The sequence below is a fragment of the Bactrocera oleae genome, chromosome 4 (assembly GCF_042242935.1).
Source record: "Bactrocera oleae isolate idBacOlea1 chromosome 4, idBacOlea1, whole genome shotgun sequence".
Lineage (NCBI taxonomy): Eukaryota > Metazoa > Arthropoda > Insecta > Diptera > Tephritidae > Bactrocera > Bactrocera oleae.
In genome coordinates this window covers 3,008,565-3,033,711 of record NC_091538.1, presented here as the reverse complement: position 1 = coordinate 3,033,711, position 25,147 = coordinate 3,008,565, and the positions used below count along the sequence as shown (strand labels likewise).

General features: G+C 37.4%; 1 protein-coding gene across 2 annotated transcripts in view; it reads left to right on the top strand.

Moving 5' to 3' along the window:
- The window catches only part of jing (AE binding protein 2 jing), a 231,404-nt gene that overhangs the window by 57,527 nt on the left and 148,730 nt on the right, over positions 1-25,147 (top strand). The window lies entirely within an intron of this gene.

Genomic DNA, 25,147 nt, shown 5'->3' with positions numbered 1-25,147 from the left:
TTTAAATATATTTTAGGGCTATTAAATTACACAAATTTTTTTTTGTCCTCATCGATTATGATATATTCGATTTTTTTATTATATATTTTGGTGTTTTCGTTCTGCTATTGCCATGGTTAAATATCTATAAAATTCATGGCTAATTTGCTGGTATTAACAGCTCAATTAATATTCTATTTATATAGCTACATATATATCAGCAATTTTTAATATAATTAACTAAATCAGTATTATATATTGATACCGGTTTTTGGCTTGATATAAAACAATTAGAGTAGTTAGTTTTCAATATAATAAAAAGGGAGTAAAAATTTATGGCAATTAATCACTAAATTTATATTAGCATATATTGATATACAGTTAGAAACTTATTTATATAGGATTGTCGAGAAATCAATTCATGAATTTTGGCTCCAGCACAATAAAGATTTGCTCTATATTGTCGATCTGACGACATGCTGCGCTGAAAACTACATTTCGTTCCACCAATCCGGACTTTTCATACTCGTACATACCTAATATATCCGTAGACCTTCTGGATATCTGACTTCAGTACAACATAAAAATTAATTATTTTTCTACAGCTGAAAATAAGTCTCGGCCAATAGAAACTTAAATCAAATATATATATACTTCAGATGCCCTATTTTTATTTCTTTTAATATGATATGAGTTTGGTGAACCTTAATTTAGTGAATTAGCAAATTGGCTACTATGATTGCGTCAATTAATGAATTGTCAACTCCGATGATTGAAGTCATGAAACAATAATTTGGCCTATTGCTAAACGATAGCATCAGCAGTTCGGGGAATCTTAATTGACTCAATTATTAAATTAGCTACTATAATTAAGTCAATTAGTGAATTACCTATGCTAATGCTTGACTTTGGGAAACAATAATTAATTTAATTAGCTGAATTCAAGCATTTGATGTTTGGGGAATCTTAATTGACTCAATTAACAAATTGGTTATTATTTTAATTGTGTCATTTAGCCAATTATCCATTCTGATGCTTTATTTTCGAAACCAATAATTGAGTCCGTTAACGAAACTTAAGCAATAGAAACTAATTGAGACAATTAGTAAATCGGCTATTTTAATTGAGTCAATTAGCGAATTGTCTATTCTGATTCTTGAATTCAGGAAGCTATGAGTATGTTAATTAGCTAATTGCATATTACTAGCTATTACATATATACTTATACATATGGATAGTAGCTATTTTATTAAATATATTACTAGCTATTACAAACTTCGAAGCAAACTTAACATACACTTTTCAGCATATAAATCACTTCTTATATAAAACATGTTGTATACAAAGAAATTAGCATTGACAACAAAAATGAAATTTGTAATACAACAACAACAACAAAATTGTTTAATAATGCATACTAATCACATTTATGCAAAAACGACAACCATATTTAATAAATTTCCGTTTACTGCTGTTGTTATTGCTGTTGTCACGTTTATTTATTGCTTTTATTTAACGAATTTTATTTTGTATTTTTATTTTTGAATTTAAAAGCAAAGAATTAAAACTTGAATCGGTTGGTCAATGAACTGCAGCTAACAAAGCAGAAAGCGTAGCGAAAAACACGAAGAAAACGACAATAAAAGACGCTTTAATGAAAAACACAACAACCACGGCGGATTAACAAAGCAAAAAGGCAACAACGAAAAATTGCATTTTATAGTTGCTACTGTCAGCCTGTGTTGTTGTTGCTGCACGTCAAATGCATTAGGCTGCCGCTGCTGCTGCGGCTGTTGCAACTGTTTATTAGTGTGCTCTCGTGGTTGTTGTTGTTGTTGTACACATAAGTTCTTGTTTAGCATAATAATATGCAAGTTGAGTTGTGGTTAATAGGAGAAAAAATTAAAAGCCTCGCAGCGCTGTAAATTGTATGCTGTTGCACAGGAAAGCTTTTTTTTGGCGGCTATTGCAATTGCGAACATGGCAAAAATGTTGCATGTGCGCGCACACACACACGCACTGGCTTGTGCACACAAGTAAATACCGCTTTGAGCAGCCACATTGCGTGCAATCCAAAGAAATAATTACACGTTGCATGCCTTTTTCCGCAATGATTTTGTTCTTATTATTACTACTATTGCTGTTGCTGTTGCTGCTGCTGCAGGCTGTCGCAGCAATTGCCTTAGTAATTTATGCCTCTTACATGCCTGCACAATTTCTGCACATTTCTTACACTAAAATTTTTGCATTCTTTTTGGTTTTTTTTGTTGTTTTTATTGTTGCTGCCACATGTTGCACATGCACGAATGCATTTGCCTTACGCACACAACGCTGCGTGAAAATGTCAAATGCTGACAGTGATGTTGGCTGGCAGTTGGTGTGACGCATTCACGCTGTGGCATGCCACAAGACGCGTACGCAAACGAAAATGCATGCAACATTATCGTAGGACCAAGTGTTTTTCCAACCAGCACAGCAGGTCAAAATGTACTACGCGAAAAACGCAGACATTTTCTGCGTATATTTTTGTGGCAAGTGCAACAAGTATGCATGTAACCACTATTGAGGCCGCTTCGCGCTCTTGCTATCAGTAAATGCGTTGCAAACAATTCGATTATGCAGCGACGAAAAATTTTAATGCTCATTAAAATTCCACTTTGCAGCAAGTTGCTGAAACAGCAAGCAGCAACATTGGGAAAAAAATGCGTGCAACAACACAGCGTGCTACCACGCTGAAAAATTGCGTTTCGCCTTTAATGCTAAGCGCAACACGAGCAAAAAACACAACAACAATCAATTGCGGCGCTGACAAAAGCCGCCTGACATTGTGTCGCAGAGATAAGAATTTACAGTTGAGCCGTCACAGCTCCCCAGTCTGCAGACGACACTGTGCGTTCTGGCAGCAACTGGTATTGCTTCCTTGCATTCACTTCCCTTTCCGTTTCCCTTACTACTTCCTGCTCTACTTCTGTGCGCAGCACAATAATCAACTTTCTGTTTGTTGTTATTTTTTTTTGTTGTTATTTATTTTTTTTTGTTGTTATTTATTTTTTTTTGTTTCTTTTTTGCAATTCTCACTTGCTTTGTCTTTTATCCATCATTTATTGCTGCTGCAGTCTCCGCTGTGTGGCACACGTACCGCCGAGATAAGCGGCACAGCAACATTGTTGCAAAATGCCAATCGATTGGAATTGCTCGGCAAATGAGTTGTTATACTTTGTCTTAAATCGCTTTTTTGTTCTTAAATCGTGAATTTGACTTTAATTTGAGAAAGAAGAAAACAATGTTGATTCTTAACTTAAATAAGACAAAGCAACGTTTCTTGCATAAATAAATATATTTTTCTCGACGATTCGTTAGGTGTCCAAGTTCAAGGTTTAGCTTTCAGTGAGCTTCTTCTATTAGCTATATCAATTTGGTTTGCTGGAATCTCATCTAAGATTACTTATGGCTTAATTTTTCAAGTATCTCGTTGGCAATGGTAATGGTGGCTCTATTCAGAGTCACTTATGACTGCTTCACTGCGACTGCTAACCAGTAGGTTAGCATACATCGATAAACGAAGATTGCAGTCCGTATTAAATCCGCATTATGTGAGCCAAGGTGCTGTGAGAGGGCTCAACTCATGGCTACGAGTATCTCAATTTAATGCAAATTTCTCTGAAAAGCGTTGATCTGCACCCAAACAAAGATTTTATTCTGCTCTTAACCCGCTAAAGTCCGTGTGGTACCAAATAGTGTACCGCAAATCCTCATATCTAAATAAATCCCTCCTTTTGTGCTGAAGCTATACACTGTATTTGAAGCCACTCTGTGTCTTCTGAAGATTGGCTTGAATGTTAACTCTTTCATAAATCAATCCTGCCTTACTAATGAATGCTATAGCATCTCTAACATCCGCTTTTAACATCCTAAGCCTTGAAAAACACGAGTTTTGTAAATTCTTCAACAACAACCACGAATTTTTTTATGTTAACAACAACAATACTGAAAGAACTAGCAAAAAAATGAGACATTATCAACCACACACGTCACTTTGCACAACAAACAAATGCTAATATCAGTGCAGCCGCAAACCGCGACAGTTACCCACCTTGCCACATTTCGGTTTGCATAAATAAAAATTGTTAAATCTCCATGCCGCAAATGCAACGGTGCTGTTGCAGTTGCAGATGGTTTTGTGAAAGGCACACCGTTTGCGGTAACCCACACATATGTGACCGAAAGTGCAACACAGCACATTACATGCACCATAGTACACCGTGCAACATGCAACAGGATCATTCACGGCAGCAAATGTAGAAGAGGCGATAAAACCTAAAAGTGGAAACAAAACACAGACAAAACCAAACAAAGCAGTTAAAATGAATAGAATTAAAGAACAAACAGACAGAAAAGGTAAACGACTGCAGAAACGGCAGACGGTATCGGAAGAGACAGGACAGGGCAGGGCACAATGGTTGTTTCACATAAACAAAACTTTGTATCGCTGTGTGCGTGTAATCTTTAATGCTGCGCTTTAACAGCTGTTCGCAACCGGTTTTCAGTTAAAATTTGGATGCAGGCGACACCGATAAGAAATGCAAATACGAAAAAGAAGGCAGGAGAAAAAGGCAAAGCCGAAAGCAAGCATTGTGATTACGAAGGACAAACGATTCTTTACGAAAGACACCGTGTGCATGACATTAAAAGTGCATAAGCTGCAGCTTAAGAGCGGAACAATGGATGGATTGAAGACTTTAGGCTGGAAGACGACGATTACAACCTCTAAAAGCAAATGTAAGCATGAAGAGATGAGCTAATGAGCTTAAAAATGTCAAAGCATGATGAAGGAATATATAGAGAATAAGCGTTAATACGAAGCGAAGAATCTGCGGAGCTAAGATACTTCATAAGCTATAGACGATCAGCATATTCGGTATATAACAACTGATCAAATTTGAGCCGGACTAACAGAAAAAGAACTAAATTATCGCATTCACATTACATATATAGCATTAGTTTTACCGGAAGCGACCCCATTTGTTTCCGGAAATGATACTTCTTTTCCTAAATGTTATGGTTTTACCCCACAAAGAGTACAGAGTTGCATTTTGTGATAATTAATAAATTAAGGTATTTATTGTAATAACAATTTCGGAAATATTTTTTAAATAAAAAAAATATGTCAGCATTCTAAATTTTTTTTAGAAATTTTTTTGATTAAAACTTTAAAGAATAAAATTAAAACAGCATAACTTAGTTATAGCTTATATATATTAGTTTATGATAGTCATTTGAAAACTTTTCAAAAAGCATTTGCATATTTCTGCTTTTTAAAAGCATTTAGCTGTCATTAATATAATTTGATTTCAAGTCTCATTCGAAAACAACACGAGTGCCTTCAAAGCTGTGCTTTAATACAATAAAATATCATGTCAATTTATTCATGTGTGTAGATTTATTGTCGACTTTTAATGCGTTTAATATTTAATATGCAACAATAACAATTATAAACAAACAAATGACAACGACAACAAAAATTATATCAGCTGTAAGAATAATTAATTATTTTAGTTTTTATTTTTTTTCTTATTCGTGTTTTATTTTTTATTCAGCCAATAAAGCTGAAGCGCGAGGCAGGAAAATAAAATGCGAAATTCACACAGCTGGCAATGATAGCTGAACACCGCACAATCACATAATACAAAACCTATATTAACATATTTACGCGTATGCGCATGTTAATCAATGTTTGCCAGCCCTGTAGGAAATTGTAGCTAAGTGGTTTCAAGTGAAGGCAATGCAGGAGCTATAAACACATGCCAGTCTAAAAACCGCATTTTTGTGTATTTTGCTTGTGGAGGCATTCTATTTAATAAATATATAAAAAAATATACATTTACAGAATTTATTGTAAGGTTATCAGAATAAGTCACTCTTTAAAAATTTAATATATTATCAAAAATCGTATTCCTTCAATCATTACCTGGCAATTATATCTATGAGCGTCTGAAACTTTCAAGTCGTTCGAACGACGCCTCGGCGCAAGATTATTCCTGCATAAAATTATCTGTAATCCAAAAAATAAAACAAAAATTATAATTGTTTTAGATAAATGCAGGTAATAATCGAGGGACTAGTCAAAAAATTTATTTTCAGAAAAAAAATGGTGACTCCCAAAAAAATGTAGTTTTTTGTGAATAAATTTACGCTTCAAAGTGGTTTGAAAAGTTTTAAAAAATTTTAAATCTTATTAAAACTCGTATTGCTTCGTGTATTACCTGGCAATCATACGCGCATATATGAGAGTCTGAAAATTTCAAGTCAAGCGTACCAGCCGTTGTGGAGAAAAATACTCACCAAGCTCACTCACTCTGAAAACAAGCGTTTAGAGAAAAACGCGTTAAACTTTTGGTAGCTCTAATTTAAAAAATAATACGCTCGCTTCAATTGCCGAATGAGCTTCAAATTTTCGAATATTCAAATATATATAAATGCGAGCTATAGCGAAAAAAATTATTTTTCAAAATTTCTTTAAATTAACTTCCGCCAAATTTTCCTACCGGGCATTTTAAGTGCGATTGCTCTGTGCATAAATGTACAGCTGGTCATAATTAATCGCTGCTGTTCGCATGCCGGCCCCTTGTGTATTCATCAAAATTTATAAATGCTAAGTAAATTTGCTTTATATACAGATGCAACAACAAAAAACATATAAAAGCGAACTCGATGCGTGAACAAGCGTGACGTACACACATAAACGCGTATTCTATAAGATAGCAACAAAAATACATAACATATGTATATATGTAAGCGTACGTATGTCAATAAAAATATAGCTTAATAAAATAAAAAATAATTTCATATTCACACCAATGTCATTAGTAACTGAAATGACTAACTCTAGTACAAAGATTTTGTGCGATTGACAGCAGTATGCTAATTTTTTATGATTACCCAAGCCGCAATGATTTATAAAAAATATTAAAAAAGTAATTGCGTTAACGCATTAACTGATTGGTTGTATTTGTAAATGATTTTGTTGCTTGATAAATCAACTAACGCGCTAATTGATTGAATTTAACAACTTTTTTTTGAAAAAAAAAATAAAAAAATAAATGTATGATTATTAATTTGTTATGTCAATGAACATATTTAATTTAACTCGTCTAATCTCTCAATTGCGTGTGCTTGTGGTTAAAGCTGTGACAATATAGGCATTAGGTTAGTTTAAAGTTTTGCTTTCTACGCAACTTTTTGAAAACCGATTTCAATTAAATATTTTTAGAATGGAAGTAAGAGAAGGGTCATATTTGCTGTACAAAGTAAAAATTTAAGCTAGCACACTCTGAAGAAAAGAAATGACTCTTAATCTAATAATGAGAACATATCAACTCACAACCGTTTTGAAAAGTTTAATACTCTACAAGATCTTTACCTTCAAATATTATATACTCGCACATCTTTGGCTTTTAGGTTATGGTGAAAATTTATGATCGACAGGGAACCAGATCGAAGAGATTGCTTAACTTTCTTGATGGGGTTATATACAGTTAGAAGGCAGAAAAAAACTGAATTTTACAGATTTTTTTCTAAGAAAACTTTTAAATATATTGATTCAAAAGTTTATATACAAATTTTAAGACTTAGTAAAAGTAAACATATTTATTTGGAAAAGAGCTACAGCTGATCTCCGGGAGCTTCTCTCAAAAAAGACGTTTTGCGGTAATTACTATATCTCTGAACTGGATCATCTGAAATTAAAAAACCAAACAGATTTCGTTAAAGTAATGTTAAGTCTAGTAATAAATCGAAGGAATAAGCAAAGTAAATTTTTTTTGACAAAATGACGGTTTCTCAAAAAAACACTCGATTTTCAGCGAAATTTCGGCCTTAAATTATTTATAAAAACAAAAATATTTATCAGAGAGCAAAATCTTCGCTTAGTTACTAAAAAATAGATTTAAGAAGCTCGTTTGAGACTAATCGATTTAGCCGTTTACGAGTAATGTTGGTCACTGACTTTGAAAACACCATTCTGAGAAAAAGTCGCTGCCGTTCCGGCCTGGTACTTCCAAGCACTGTGCAACGCCATTTCAAATTTGCGTGTAACTTCGAAAATATTCACCGGAACGATATGAAATTTTGTATGTGTATTCTTAAATGGATGTACATTAAGAAAAAAAAAACAAAAAACGATCTTTTGAAAATTCAGGGGTACGAGCTGAGCCGATTTGGTCATGTCCGATTATCTGTAACTATATACGCGAACGAAACCTTCAATTTTTGAAATATCGTTCTGAAAATTTTCACACGTCCTTTTTTCTCCATGCAGCTGCTCAATCGTTGGAATCACCGATATCGAACCACTATAGCATATAGCTGTCATACAAACTGAACGATCAAAATCAAGTTTTTGTTTGGAAAATTTTTTATTTGAAAATATATCTTTACGAAATTGTGCATATATTTTATGCAAGGCAGAGCTAAAATCTCCAATCGGACCGCTATAGCATAATAAGAAATAAGATATTTCCGGAAGTTCTGAAAATTTCAATTGAAATGAGTAGTGTATGAAAAATATAATATTTTTCCAGTAGGGTGGATTTATCTGAGAGGTTCTAAGCAACTTGGACGCATTATGTTCATAAAGATTCCCAGAACTTCTTAAGCCCAAGTTCAAGTAATGAATGCCAAAAACTATCAACAACTCTGTCTTCCGATAGTTTATAGCTAGATTTTCTAAGTAATTGAGATTAAGCAGAAACCTATCGCGGTATCTACCAAGCAACAAACTTATTATATTACGCCTGAATACGATTAGTTTGCATTGATCTAGAAGAGACTCTAACTCAATCAAATAATATTAACAATTCTAGATTGCAAGTCACATTCGTGAAACAGCTTACTGTTTTATGGATTACCAACTTCACTTGCCTGCTAGTGGTTGTCATAGTTGTCTTTATTTAAAGATCATGTAGTAATAAGCGATATGTATTCAACAATCAACAACAACAATTTACAAGAAACTCTTAAACCAGCCAAGAGAGTTGAATGACATTAACGGTAATGTGCAGTAATTTGCTGATTGTTGTTTGAGCTGAGCGCATTTCTTATTTATAATTTTGCGTGTTTCAGGTTTTCGTTTTCGTACAAAACCTCGTACAAACTTCCTTTGTGTTATCTCTATATATATTATATATATGTATAAAAGACTTATATATATGTTTTTACAGCATTATTAAGATTATTATTCAATTCCCTTTCTCTTCTTTACGTGTAATGCACACTTTAATTAGAAACTTTGATTTGTTGAAAGGCGCTAGCGTACCTGTTCCTTTCTGCCATTACAACAACCATCTCCATCGCCTTTTGTTTTGCGTTCTATTTCTCAAAGGAATTCCGGAATTTGCAATTCAAGACAACTTTTGCGTTGTCACCTTTACTTTGTCATACAAATCTTTCTTATTATTAGCGTTTGTGAGGGTGTGTGTGTGTGTGTGTGCGCTGGTGTCTTGGATATGCAGCAGCAGCGAGTGCCGCCAGTTTGCTGTTTCTTTAGAGACTTTGTCTCACTTTGGCAGGTATTTTGCGAATTCATTCGAAGGCGCGCTTTGCTATTGCTGTTGTTGTTGTTATTTTTATTGTTATTCCTGCGTCTTTACAGGTATCTGTATAAGAATGTGTATAGTTTGCTTTGTTTTATTTCCGCACTGTCTCATTGTTGCTACAAAATTGCCACTGTTCTATTATTGTTATTGTTGTTGCGACACACTATTGTTTTTGTTAAACTCTTTGTGTTGTCCATCAGTTTTATTTGACAAGTCATTAAGAATGTTGACATTAACAAGCCGTAAGATTTATTAGCGTTGGCGATTTAGCGACGCGACGCAAGCCTTTGCAAAGTGCACACGCTCACTCTCGCATCAAGCCACTCACATATCTGTATTTATATAGTAAATATATTGCTGCGATATTCTCCGCAACTGCAATTCGCATTTTCTTCGGTGTTTTCGCTTTTGCTCGCTGCGCCGCTTTGACGAACTGTCTTTCTGATTGTCTGTCCGTCTGACTGCTTGGCTGGCCATGCTTTCAAGCCATTTTTACTTGTCCGCCTCTGAGACCAGGAAGTTTTTCGCGACGCCTCAGGTTTTCCTTATTTTATTTGCACATGTGTTTTCTTATTGCTCTGCTGTTGCTTTGTTGCGACTTTGATTGATTATAAGCTCACTAGCTAACTGTTGAGCAACAGCTAAAGAGGCATTCACTAAACTATAGATCATTTGCTTGCATTCACTCAAAGTACTTAGAGTAGTAAATCAGCTGCAAAGCAGGAAAATGAAATGAATGAATAATTACTAAGCGTCTAGCGCAGCTAGAAAATGAAAAACTGTAATTGAAAACATTTTTAGAGAGAGAGAATAAGCACGCGGAAAAGATGCAGAGCTTTTTTCATGAACTTATTTCTATAACTAAGTAGAAGTGTGACTGATTGCTTAAAGATCATTTGAATACCCCATCAAGAGCAATAAGGCCTTGCATGGAAGACCATATTCAAGAAACCCATTCTAATATGTCAGTTATTAAAAGTTGAGTTCTACTTCACAAAACCTTTGATTTAAGACTATTTAAACCACAGAGTTTACCCAATGATCGTCTGGGTATCTCTCACATTTACGATTATACCAACACAGCAATCGAGAAAGACTCTAAGATCAACCCAATTTAGCCTAAGCCGATACTTCAAGCATACCTGTCGCCTGATAAATTATCATAAGGCTCAGATTAATTGCCAAAATTCTTTAAATTTTGAGATATTTACAGCGAAAGGGCTTCCAGCACCGGAATATCTTAGCTTTTCATAACCAAATTTCATCCAAGAATGAATATTTTTGATCACTGTATAACTGGAGTTGCGCCTTCTATCAACAAAGACTTCATAAATACCCACACTCCTTCGCGCGAAATTAGCAATTCCGTTAAGATCTGCGACTCTACTTAATTGCTATGCAAATTTTCTAAGTTCACTTCAAAATCAACTTGACCTAAGAGCCAACCGGCGTCACCTTGAACTCTACGCTGTTTGCCAATTATGCTACGGACCGTTTAGTCCGCCAATAAAGGCGCCAAACTATTTAATATTCCGCTTGAGTCGCAGTAATTATACGCGGCAACGAAGCAAACAAACTAAATGATTGACAGAAGCTGCGGAGACGCGTATCCCGGATGACAGTGGGTAACGGCAGTGCGTCGATTGATATCAAATATCCAGTCTGTCAGGCCTTAAATGAAGAATCGAAACACTAATGGGATTGTGCAGAATGTGGAAAATCGACGAAGACTAGAGGCAGAAGAAGTAGCAAGAGAAGTTTAGGAATTACTTATGAGCGGCAAGTTATGAGCAACGACGTGTTGTGAGCGTTGAGGAGGTAAAAGAAAGTATAGTTCGTTGATGTGCGTTGGGGACCGCAGAGCGGTAAGGGTGCTTAGTGGCAGCCACCTGTAATGCAGCGCTTGTGCGGATAATCACATTTCCGGCAGTAATTAAAATCTCGCCGAGCGTATTTATGTGACAAGCGTGGTAATAAACTGTAAACTGAGAAGTTGCTAACGGGATTTGAACGCTGAGCGCCAAAGCAAAGCAAAGCATTGATTACATGCCGTCTCACATTCTCGCAACATGCCCCTCTGCCGCTTTGTCGCGGAAAATTGTTACGTCATTTTTAATTAGTTTGCTAGTAAATTCTGCTCCGTTGACTTAATTCATTGCGCCGATAAAAATAAAATTAATAAAATTATGCGGCGCTCAGATAATTTCCGTTCATGTAATTATCATTACACACAGACGCACGCACACAAGCGCGGACTTTATTATTATTACTTTTTTTTTGTTGCGAATTTGCTAATGCACTTGCTGTGGCAAGTGAATGCCTTAAGTGCATAAATAAATGTACATTAGTGTGTGTGTGTGTGTGTGTCGTAGTGGTGTGGTAAGTGAATGTCTGCTCGGCTGAGTTAGCTTGCTAATTTCGTATGCAACGCATGCCACGCGATTCCAGCCAATAGGCTATGCAGCTGAACGGCATTTAATGTTGTGGCATGCAACAAATAGCAGCGTTATGGTGTAGACTTGCTGTGTCTGTGCATTCGCAGGAAAACGTTCATTTGTTGGGTGGAGCGAGTTCATCATAGCGGCGTTCTAAGAATGCTCCTTTAACCCCTTCCGCACAGCTCCACGGTTTCTAATGCCACTACAAGTATGTGTTTGTATGTTTTTACATGTAAACGAAGACACTTGTCGGACGCACTTAAACGCTTCCGCATTTGCCACTCTGGCGATTCGACGCAGCGTAGCTTATTATGCGACACGCTATCTTGGTTGCGTCCGGAAAGTTTGGTGCAAGCAAAAGTAGTTAAGAAGTCGCCAGGGCGCATAAAAATAAATATCGCTAAGCAACTCTCATTTGACTCGAATGTCAACAGAGTGTGGTGGTGAAGTAGTAAAAACTTGTGAACTTGTGTAAACACAGGGTGTACCAAAAGTATGTCCATATTTCCATATTTGAATCGGTGATTGCTGGGAATAGCTCAGGTGAAGTGTGGCGGAAAGAGTACGGAAGCAAAGTATTGAAAGTGCGGCATTACAAGTATTGCAGAAAAAGGAAACAAAATTATTAGAAAAAGAGCACGAAGGTTCGATGAATTAAGTTTGATACGGATAAACCATAATTCGATTGACATAGAACCTCAGTTTCAGCGTAACAGTATTCTAGATAAGGGTTTTTTGCTACTCTGAGCTTTACGAACGAATATTTCGATGTAGGATCCAAAGCCATAACTTCAATGAAACCAACCCAGTGTTCCTTAGAAATTTAAATTATCGTATTCGCTAAGGAATAAAGGAAATTTTGAGGAACCTCAAAAGTGGAAACATTGAAAAATTCGTCGAAGTTGCGGGAACTTTAAACTAACTTGTTCAAGAGTCATATATGTTGTGAAGCTAGTGCCAATATGGACGACGGAACTCGATTGCCAGTCATTAGATTGAGGCTGAAAATCTTGGATATCACAACTTCGGTCAAGCGGGAAGACCAATAGTCTGAATCAACAGTTTTGTGAGAGGCTCGAAACTTTTTGTCGATACATAAGTGCCTCTTGAGCCATACTTAGTAGTTTTTGGTCCAAATGGGATCTTCGAGAACTCCAAGGCAGGGATTATGCGCAAAAATAGGTTACTTATTGGTTATAAACCAATTATATAATAGGTATCAAACAAATATTCAGAAACTTGAAGTAAAATAAAACAAATTTCTACACATTTCATTTATTTGAACGTTTTTAAACATTCTATAATAAATTTCCTAAAATATTACCGTATGTGACAAATATTATAACATAAATAATGGCAAACAAATTAATACATACATAAGTATGTGTTTACAAAAACTAAGTGCTTAGAACAAAGTTAGAAGCCTTTCGCTGCAATGTGCCATTGCATGCCACATGCTGCCTAGAATTTATAAATAAATGCAGCGCGTAGAAATGAGCTTTATAGGCAGCCGTTGGCTCTTCACCGCCGGAGTTATCCACTGCCAGGCACTGTTGCCTCAGCTCTTTCCGAACGAATAACTCCTTAGCGGAGCTAAAACACATGTAGACGTGTTTATACATATGTATGCTTGTACTTTGCCCCTTATAGCCTAAAAGTCTCCACGCTAGTCTCTAGCCTTGGCGCAGACCAACTGTGCGCAATTCTATCCCCAACTGTGTATGACTGAAGGCACTTGTACTATGCATACCCGTTAAAGTGCAGCTCACTTCGCTTTTTTTTATGCAGTTTATTGTGCATATGTGAGTGTGTGTTCTTAGAAGGCATGGTGTGGATGACTTTAAAGGGCCAAGTAGGAAATTCGTTTAGAATTAAGTATGACTTATTCGAAGTTATTCGAGTCGTAGTTATTTAGTTATGTAGAATTTATTTAAAATTTATTGTTTCCTCTTTGTAATTATATTACGTTATGTTAAGTTAAGTTACGTTACGTTGTATTACGTTATATTAAGTTAAGTTACGTTGTGTTAAGTTAAGTTAATCTACTTTATGTTAAGTTAAGTTTAGTAACATAAATGTTAAGTTAAGTTAAGTTTCGTTATATTAAGTTAAGTTAAGCTACATTATAGTTAAGTTACGTTATGTTAAAATAAGTTAAGTTAGGTTATATTAACTGAAGTTAAGCATAGTTAACTTATATTATGTATATAATAGTTAAGTTATATTATGTTAAATTAAATTACGTTATGTTAAGTTAAGCTAAGCAATTTTTTATTAAGTTAAGTTACGTTACATAGTTAACTATATTAATTTAAGTTATATTATGTTAAATTAAATTACGTTATGTTAAGTTAAGCTAAGCAATTTTTTATTAAGTTAAGTTACGTTACGTTATGTTAAGTTAAGTAAAGTTACGTTATGTTATATGAAGTTAAGTTACGTTATATTAAGTTAAGTTATATTATGTAATGTAGTGTTTTGTTGCGTTTTGTATTTATGTTATGTTTTACCTTTAAGTTGTACATTATCAAGAAATAGTAGATATACGTTCTTTTAGCATTCACAATTTCTCACCATGCATCTTCTGTTTCCCCCGTATGCCATTACTTTTCTGTGTGTCAGCTACTTGTCGTCGCGCACAAGTGCAATTACAGTTAGCTAGCGCTCCTCCGCACGGACACATCTCTTTTGTATGCATTCTAATGTTTATTTTTTATTTTCTGCCATATTTGTGTTGCACGAGCATTTTATATTTTAAGTATATATCTTCGTTTTTATGTCTATTTTCAAAATGCCATAAAAAATGTGCATTTCATAATCGTGATGAATTGCACCCGAGGCTATTCAAAGGCGTTGCGCCAGCCTAGCGGCCTATTGCAGCTGTCTCTTGGAGCGTAACATTTGTACATACCTAGAATATACCAAATAGAGTTGTCGGGCGGGTTTTTAATGTCGGCACATACATATATACATACATGTACACATATACATATGCATGTATCTGTTGGAGCTATTGAAGCAGAAGAATAGACTGCTACAAGCTAAAATGCTGCTGACAACCAACAGGTGACAACTGACAAGTATTCGAAGCCATGTTGCATGCCACATTAGTTTGCTAATTGCTGATGGGTGGTAATGAGTAGAAGCAAGCCAGGAATTCTAAAGTATTACAGCGCTGACATTATAATGTATGCATGCCATAGTTAACATATGTGGGTAACATGTATTGGAAACATGAGTACAGTGCAGAAACCCTGAGGGATTCCAGAGATAATTGAAAAACTAAGTGTGCCTCAAGCTTGAAAAACATATACGAATTGCCTTGAGCAGAAACAAAACATTTGCAAAGTTAGTTTGAGTGAGCTCTAAACCCTCTCAACTCTCAAGTAACAAACAAACATTTATCGAAGAACGTACCAGAGTTCAATAACTCTCTTTCACACCGAAACATGAAACGACTTCAACTGATATTTAGAACGGCTCCTCACCAATACATGACACCTAAGAGGCAAATTTCTCGGCTCTGTATCGTAATTTTCGCTCTGATTTCTAACTATATACATATATATAGCCATCGGCCAGGCCATTTGCTATACGTCTTCACTGCAAAGTTCAAAGATTCAATTATATATCGACCTCGTGGTTGCAGTACCGCTTTCCCACACTCTCAGCGTTTACAAACTGCGCCTCAATCCACCTCATTGCACGTGTCCCGAACCCTCGTCGCTGTGCTGTGTCAGCTTTAATCACATCTGGACCAAACCAACGCCGCCGGCTAAGCACTGCTGAGATGCTTGACGGCTTCAATGCCGGTCTGTCATTACGAAAATCAATTTCCGGTTAAGTTTCTTTTTTTCATTCAATTACTCTGCTTCTTGCTTTGATTCTACTGCGTTACTTGCTATTATTGTAATGTATTATTGTGTTATTGTTTGTCTGTTTTCGAAAATGAGATTTTGTGTTTTCACTGTTGCTGTTGCTGTTGTCGCCATTGGTCACGTTTACGCCGGTTGTTACTGCTGTTACAATTGAAATCGCTTTGGCGCTCGAAGTTTAGGCTCAATTTAAAGGCAGCCAACTCGTAAGTCGGCTCGGCGGTTGTGGTAATTATATTGATTTACAATTGTTGGCACAGATAATAAAGTACAAGCTATTAAAAACTTCAAAGTAGTTTTAAGAGCTAAAAGTTGTATTCTTCTTTAGCTTTTTTACAAACGACAGCCCAGTATGAGGCTCTCACAGTTTTTTAAGCGATTGGGTGAAAACAGCAAACACTTTCATACCGATATAGGGCTCAACTCAGAAAATTCGGTTGAATATTAGAGATTATACAGATAATGAATAGTTTCTAAGACGGAATCCACAGAGTTTGTTTTAGCTTATGTTCTTCCTTGATCATGAAGATATTGAAAACCGCAAATTGGGAGCGCTGACGACATCACCGATGAGCTCTGGCGCGTTAGTACCAGTTCGGTATCGGTATCGGTAAAAGCAGTGGTCAATAGATCATAGATGAATATTTCGTTCGCATCATAGACCTGTTCGAGTACTTAAGGTGATTTTGTTGAACTGACAAACCAAAGAATACTTTAAGATTTAGTAAAAAATTGTGGATGCCACAGGCCAGTTACGCTCAAGATTTTAGTAAAATACAGAGACTACAGGTGCTTAGTTAAGATTCGCTTCACTTCATAATCCACAGATAACTCTCTTTTAGGAACGCTTCGTTTTAATTCCGTCGTCATGCCAATCTATTAAATATTATTTAAAGCCAATTCAAACCCACAATTCATTTTTTTTTCAAGCCTAAAAGTACCACATCAAACCGTAAACCAAAAGAAGCACTTCAATTTCAACTCCACTGAGCTTACTCTCTGCCAGCAGCGCTTCTTAATTCCTCAACAGTCTCGCTTTTCGCCTTTAATACGCGCACACAATTCCCTTAAGGCATTGATACCCTAATCCAGGCCTTAATAAATTGAAGGAGCAACAGTCGTAGCATTTACGCAACCAGATGCTTATCAAATTGCGACAACAACCACAACAACATGACTATGCGCCAATCAGACACACGCGACGACAAGAAATAGATAAGACTGGAACAGACAGAGATTCCGAAATACACACACACAAACGCACGCATAGCCAGCTAGCACTAAATCCACTCCACTCCAAACCAACACAAACACGCAAATACTCGTGCCACAAATGTACTGTGAGTGCTACACACGTACTTTGCACTGTGCTTCCAAGCAGCCTATGGCATTCGTAGGCATCGTAAATTGCCAAAGTGATGAGGCGAAGATGTGACGAAGGCGGCAGGCGGCAGGCGGGCACAATGGCAACGGCAGCGCATTACGACGGCTGGAGCTCCAACAAGCGAGCAACAGCAGCAGCGACTTTGAGCTACGCGCAGATTCAGATATTAAAGACCAATGGCAACGTCAATATTAACGCGTGTGTTGCATGCCACAATGATACGTAAGCAAAGCGCGAGCGATATGCATTTTGATAAATATTCTACGATTGTATGTAACTATAGCATAAGCTAACACAACAACAACAGCAGTGCCGTCGGCAACGGCAGCATTAACAAGCGCAGTCGTACGCGTAAAGCAGGCAGGCGCTGCCGCTGCTGCGCTGCGAATGATGATGATGATGAGCTGCAATCTTTATGGCGAGTGTAAACGTCACGGTTGTTTTGCCGCGCAGGCGTTCGCCAGCCGAGCAAAGCCAAGCCAACTTGCGTCATGTTCACCCTTTGAAAGATAAAAGCGCAAGACTTGCGACGGTATTTACTTATTGCTGCGATATTGTATCTTGTATACATTGCTGTTGCGTCTTGTTGTTGCTGTAAGCGTAATCGCATTTTAATCCATTTATTTCAATTTCACGCCAAAACCGATGCAAATTACATTGGTTCACATTGGTTGATGGGCGCCAAAGGCTGCCTTCAATAAAAAAAACAACAATAAGAAAATTTATGTACGCAAAAAGTGTAGATGCGAGTTTTGCTGGCGATAATAAGAGCAAATAGTGGATTTGGTTCGGTTGAGATTTGATGATACCGTGTGAGCAAACGCCACAATCGGATATTCTCGAAATTGTATTTATAAAAAAAGTTGCATGATTTATCTTCGATCTGACTACTGTTCTAGTTATTTTTGTAGCAATTCGACTATTAAGGAATCATATTTAGCTTTAAAAGCTAAATATTGTACCTTGTAACGTGAAAAGCTCTCAGCTTCGTAGATTAGAAAGCTTTCGAAGGCGCTCTGTAACGTACACGTTACTACATTAATTTTTCAGGGCAGGTCTTGTCAACGCAATATTCTGTAAATATCAATCCTTTCTTAAAATGATGTTAACTCCATGCGGTCGATTTTTCACTTCTGAAAGGCAAGTCTCTGCATTATGTCAAGTAAGAACTCGTTGAGTCAGCTAATGCAATTATTTTTACATGTTAACTCTACACGGTCTGTCCTTCACTTCGTAGAGATCACATGGTAGTTTAAGCAAACGAAGTTCATAATAAGTTTATAGTTGCTAAACAAAGTTCCGCTCCGATTCTACCTTTTTTGCATGAACACTGTGGGTAAGTTGCTTGTCCTTTCTCAACAGCATTCCAACTACGCCTGTGGAAGGACATACAGAACCCACAAAACTATATTGATTGCCAGCTACGACTCTTTCTTGGGCGGTTCTTGTCTCTAATCCAACCCCTAAATTATACTTCCTTTTCATAACATTATAAAGCATTTAGCAATATACTTTTGAATATGAATACGGGCCGTTCCGATTTTCATGACGCAACTGTCATAAGAACTACACTTATTTCCAACTTCAAGCGTTCAGTGGCGAACCTTCAACAGCATATTTTTGCCAGCAAAATTATTTTAAATTAAAATTTCAAAGTCGTTAAATTAAAGCGTTTGCCACATTTCCCCACTTCATTGGTCTGCTCGTTAATGAAGTTGTTCCATTCATTAAATCACGCCTTTTTATGGCACTGGCGTTGTTTTTGTTGTTGCAGCGGCTACCGCTGATGCATTTAAGCAAACCATTTATCAGCCCAAAAAAGCATTTTCCAAACATAAACAGCAAAAGCAACAAAGCAAAGCCACCAACTCACCAACTCACCGAACGCTTACACATTTGAAGTGGCAGCAAAGCCCGCGTCTCCGTCGGAGTCAGTGTCATAGTCGTAGTCAGACAGTTAGTTAGGTTTGCGCGCATTGTTAATATTTATATGCGAATATAAAAGACACTTTAGTTGGCAAATGCGAGCGAAGCAACAGCAACAAATGGGCGGCAGCAGACGGACAGCAGCTGCGCTGAACGAACGCATTTGTGCATTTCAAAAACTTTGTAATTAGCCATAATTCACTGCGGTGGCTGCAACTGTCGCGGCTACTTTGGACACTCGGTGTTGCTGTTGTTGTTGCTGCTACAATATTACTTGCTTTTATTACGGTACGTGCTTCAAAACCAAATTGGTGGTGTTGAAACATACAAACAGCAACACCAGCGCATGCAACACCGGCGCTGGCTGAATGGCAAGTTTCGCTTTCGCTGCCACGCACACACGCGCAGCTTAATCTCTACCTGACTCTTTTTTCTGTTTCTGTTTCTGTTTATTTCGTTTTATTTATTTTTTGCCTGCGTTACTGTAGTTATTAATACACATTTATTGCTACTGCTGTTGTTGTTGTGCCTGTTTTGTTTGCCACAAAAACATTTAAATCATTGTTGACGCTTGAAGCTGCGCTTCAGCGCTTTTCAAATTCACACACATACACACACACACGCTCGTTCGCTCTGCGTTCGTGCAGCTCCCCAATGTGTCAGCCCGGGTGCGTCTGCTCCGTGTGCTGCGCCTGTCTGGAGTGCTGTCTGCCGTGCGCCAAAGGTTTGTGGTCCAATGTTGCCACACTAATGAATGGTTTCCGTTTGGTACACGCCTACCCTTTCTCCTGCTGTCTCGCGCGCCCACTCTCTCCCTCTCTAACTCTTACGCGGCGGTTCTCGTGTGCCCTTTGTTGCTTAACAAAACTCGAAATTCTTGTCTTTTGTGTTGTGTTTTTATTATTGTTTTTTTTTTTTTGTTAACTCTTTCGCTTTTATTTAAATAGCCCATTAATTTGTTGTACCTACACATATATTTCATCATGATTTAGCTCTTTATGCTTCTGACCCGGCTGCTGTCGCTCACCGTGCTGTTAGTGACAACTCGCTTTTGTTTAACCCTTAAAAGGTGATTTATAAATTTACACGTGTGATCTATTCGCTGCCGTCGCGCGTTCAACACCACGTTGTTTCGCACGGCTGCTCATATTTTTGTTGTTAATGCTACTACCTTTTTATTTACTTCGATTTTTTCCCGAAAAAGTGTCGTTCCCACTCTAATGCATTGCCGAAAATGCCATTTGCATTCAGGAATTTACGAGCTGTCAACTTGTGAACGACAACAGTCATCGCTCACCGTTCGAGCGCTTGATTTAAAGAAGCATTAAATTTTCGGCAAAAATCCATTTTTCTACTAAATCAATGCAATCCATCACCGATCACCGTCGAACCCATTAGCATAAATGTTGTATCATTAATCTTGGGTATCGCACAGTACCGACTACTGTTTATTAAGTGACCGGATTTCTCGCTTGTTGCTTCGCTTGGACACTTCTAGTGAAAGGAAAGTGGTAGTTGGTTGATCGAACAGTGAAAATATTTTTTTGTGTAATTTTCTATCAGACAAATGCATCTTTTTGAAGTATGTTAGCGTAGCTCTTTCTTTACCTTTTCTCTACAGATTCCCTAGTGAAACTTTAATGCCATCGTCTACTTTTGGTTACTTTTCATTACTTTTCCTGGCTTTCTTAGCAGTTCGTCTATGTTACTACAAATTACCATATTTCTTAATCCAGGCGAGTTCGTTTAGCTTCACTATTCTTTCTTGATGTCATAATAATGATCAGTACTATAGAAACTTAGATATCAGTCGTAATACTTGGCCCACGTAACCAATGGATGGATCAAGTGCATATGTATATGTGCACTGAAAAAGGCGCTATTAAAGCTTACCCCAGACCGTGCTCTGTTTTCACTCCTACAGGGCAATATCTTTTTAAAGAATCCAGCTGCAGTATTCTTACTAGTTTTCTCCCGGAGATCCGCTTAAACGTTCGCTTATCAACTTCATATTCAAGACAATCCTTAAAATGGTAAAAAAAAATTCCTTTATACGCGTTATCATGAAAAAATAATTCTTAAGATCTATGTTAACCGATATAATCTACAGGTTTAAGTGTCTGCATAATAGACCTTATGGCCATGTCTCTAATGGGATTAGCGTCCCAATAGGTAATCTTTCCCTCACACAAAACCCTCTTTAATAGGATCTCAGGTAATACTCAATTTTCTCGGAACTCATCTCTATGCACAATCAATTGCTAAGAGTTTATGTGTGTAGGCCCCATCAATGCAATTCCAGCTATTTGTTTGCAGTGTAAAAGTAAGCATGAAATTCTAGAACGTTGATACCTAGCTGAGCTCATCAACGCTTGCGGCCAGAAAGTACGAGTAAATTAATGGCATTCCAATGTCATTAAGTGGTACATATTTCATTAGATTGCCTTTGTTGTGAGCAGCCAAAGCTGAGGAAAGGGAGTCTTCGGCTTCGTGAAGCATTTTTATCTATTTGAACCTTATTTGTAACGCAGCTCGTTTGTAATTCAACGCCACGCCAACGCCAGATTAATGCACTACTTATGTATATATATATATATATATATAATTAAAATACATATATGTATATGGACATGATTTATTTTGCGCATCTTATTTTTTGTGCACCAGAATAATAACAAACATTTTTTCTATTTTTGCAGGTAAGCAATTGGCACCTTTTGTGGCATAATCTGTGCATATGTATGGTAAGGGCACATGTCGGCCATATGCGCACAATTACAGGCATATTGTTGAGTAAGTACACTTAAATATATATATATATATATATATATATATCTGTATATGGATGTATGTGAATGTGGACATGCAGGGCTTAGGAGTTGTGGGTCTCATCGGCGTCGCTGTTGTCTGCAAAATATTTGCAGAAAGTCAGTATGAGGTCGTTGCGCGTAGTAAGAAGGGATAGCGATCTTTAGATGATTCTTAAATACTATGTTTACCTTTGCAAGTAACTTGCACTATTTCCTAATGAGCGCGCTAATTTGCGCTATACAAACAGACGCACGGTTGCATGGATGAACGGACGCAGGGTTGCGCGCATGACCGCTTATGCTGAAACGCTAACAAAAAATATGCATAAAGTAACGGGCGAACTGGCAGTTAGTGTAAATACGCTTAAGACCAGCCGTTTACTATAGCAACAACAATGTAACAAATTACAACAACTTGCATGAGTAAGCGGCTCTTAGTCGACTCACCCACGTCGTGTTGTTATTGTAATGCTTATGGTTGTATTTGTTGTGCATACCTACATTGTCACCGGTGCAACGAAGCACGGTGTGAACTATTATTGCCACCAACTGTTGCAACAAACGCTTGCCGGTCGCCGCGCACAAGTAACCAAATCCTCTAATTACCACCTAAGTGCAGTTCCAGTCGCCATTGTAAAGTCACAGCCGGCAAGCGCACTGTGTAACTTTGTTAGTAAGCGCTAGCTGCTGCTTAGTGCAAACGCGTCTTCTCACGTCGCACACACAGAGCATGGCTGCAGCAGGTCTCATATTGCAACGGCTTTTGTGTGCGCGACTTCTAAGCAGCATCAACTCTCTTGTACACGCCCGCGAAAAAGCTATTCTTAAAAATTCCAAAGATTCACAGTCTTTTGTGCGCGCACAACGCTTTGTCTGCCGGCTGCAGCTTATTGCTGCAGCGCCGCTTAACACTGTCGCAGCTGTGTGTGTGTGTGTCTATTTGTCTATCTGTCTAGACCTTGTATTGGCTTGAGTATATTATTTTCGAAAAGTTTGCTTCAACTACATTAATTTTATGTTGTGTATTTTTATTTCTACAACTTTTACTTTAATGTTTCCTTTGCTGCGCTGCCACAAATCTCACGTGCGTTCTTTAGCTCGTTATGCTTTGGCGTTAGTGCACACCTCAGCGCTTTTTAGCGTATTCACGTGATGTTTTGTTATTGCAAGCCTTATAGTTTACGCTAACCCATTACATGCGGGCCCATTATATTTGCTTGTTGATTTAGCTTTACATTTCTTTTGTTGCCAGTGGATGAGTGGCGTCCACTTAGTTCTTTGCCATTTAATTAGCGAAATTTACTAGCGCCATTGTTGTTTGATAATGTCCACTCAACCGTTAACGCGTCTTCGCTCTAATGGCTGTCTACCACCGTAGTATTCATAACATAGAAAGTTTGTCTTCTACAGCTTTTAGCAACTTTAATTGCCTCACACGCATGCGCGAAGGGCTGCTGTTATACCCCTACCTAACTTAGTGCTAAAGTTGCTTAGCGACACATCAGCCGGATACTGGCTTTAATTGCTCCGGCGTCACGTCTACTCCTTTCTGACTCAACTCTTAAAAGCTTTATTTTATGGCCTTGCTTAGCACTTGCCTTAACATGAGCGCTCTGACGTGTTAACGATACAAAGTTCTTCAAGTTCTTCTAAACTTTAAATTTTTGGCAAAACCGGCGTATAACGCCGTTAAATGGAGAAAATCCAATACAAGTACTGTCGTTTGCTTAGTTTAAGCTTTAGCTAAGTCTGGTATGGGCTCTGACGTATTTTACAGCCAACAAATTAATATGCCAGCCATAGCTATAGTGCACGCACAAAGCAGTTTACATCGTTAATAATCTCATAATCAGTTTTATCGGACTCTTGACAATCCTTCTTGTCTGAGCGCAGTCATAGAGAAATTACGGCAACTCTGCGTACACTGGTCACGAGTAAGATTTCCGTTGTCGCTTTAAGTATATTTTTGTTCGGCTTTACCACAGCTGATTTTAGGGAACTCTCGCAGCTTGGTAGTACTTCCATAATAGAAAGATTTATCTGACTTATTGTACATATCGAAAGGTTCTCGTAAACTGGTACTACTTCCGCAGTAGAAAAATCGGAGCTATTGTGTATAGCAAGAGGTCTAGTATGATCTTTGTCCTCAACTCAAAAGCTTTGTCTCTCTAACTAGTTGTAGTTATGCTATTCGGACATAATTTGTTTGGTTTCCGGTAACACTAAAGATATTTCTTACACATTTTACGGAATATACCATATCTTTCATGCATCTGGGTTAGCTACGTTGAATCGAAAACAAACACCTTAACGGGTTTGTTTTGAGTTCAAAACGACTCATCAATATTTGTATGCTCTCAAAATATTTTTAAAAGTTATATGTTTTAAGCCCCTCATGGCATTTTTGAAATCTTTATTGCCACAATCTGAAATAATTGCATCACAAACAATCGTGTGTGCTTAAAACTTCATTAAAAAATTTAACCCGATATTATGGTATACTAAAGTTTCCAAGAACAATTTCCCGGTTGGCTGCCGTTTCAATTACTTTAAAGCGAGCAGCGCACGGGTGTGGAGGAGGTTAATAAAATAATTACCAATAATAATGTCGCTACCGAAATAAATACTGCGCTGGCGTTACGAAAAAAAAAAACAACAAAAACGTGAACAAAAAACATGAAAAAGAGGAGCAGACCTGCATGTGCAGAAGTCGAAATATGCGGTGGGAATTAAAAGACAACAAAAAAGCGATTTAAATAAAATTGAAAAAAGCGATTATAAAGTGAAGTGAGCTTGGGAAGTAAGCTTGGAGCACTGAGCGCGCGGGGCGCGCAGCGAAAGCGCTGAAAGTGTATAGCGGTTTCGAGATGCAGCGCAACAAACAACGACAAACGAGCCCGCGTCGCAAAAAAAAAACAGTAACAACAACTGAAATGCGAGCGAAGGTGTTACTACGGCAGGGGCAAACAAACGAGCTAACGCAGCAAGAACTGGCAGACAGACAGACAGACTTACAAATGCACGAACGAGCGGCAACGCAGTGGCAGGGAAGGTAGGGTGGCAAATATGCCAGTACTCGGGTCTCAAGTGGATGGCTGGAACCTGCTGCAGTGCACATGTGTTTGTAATGGCATGCGACGCC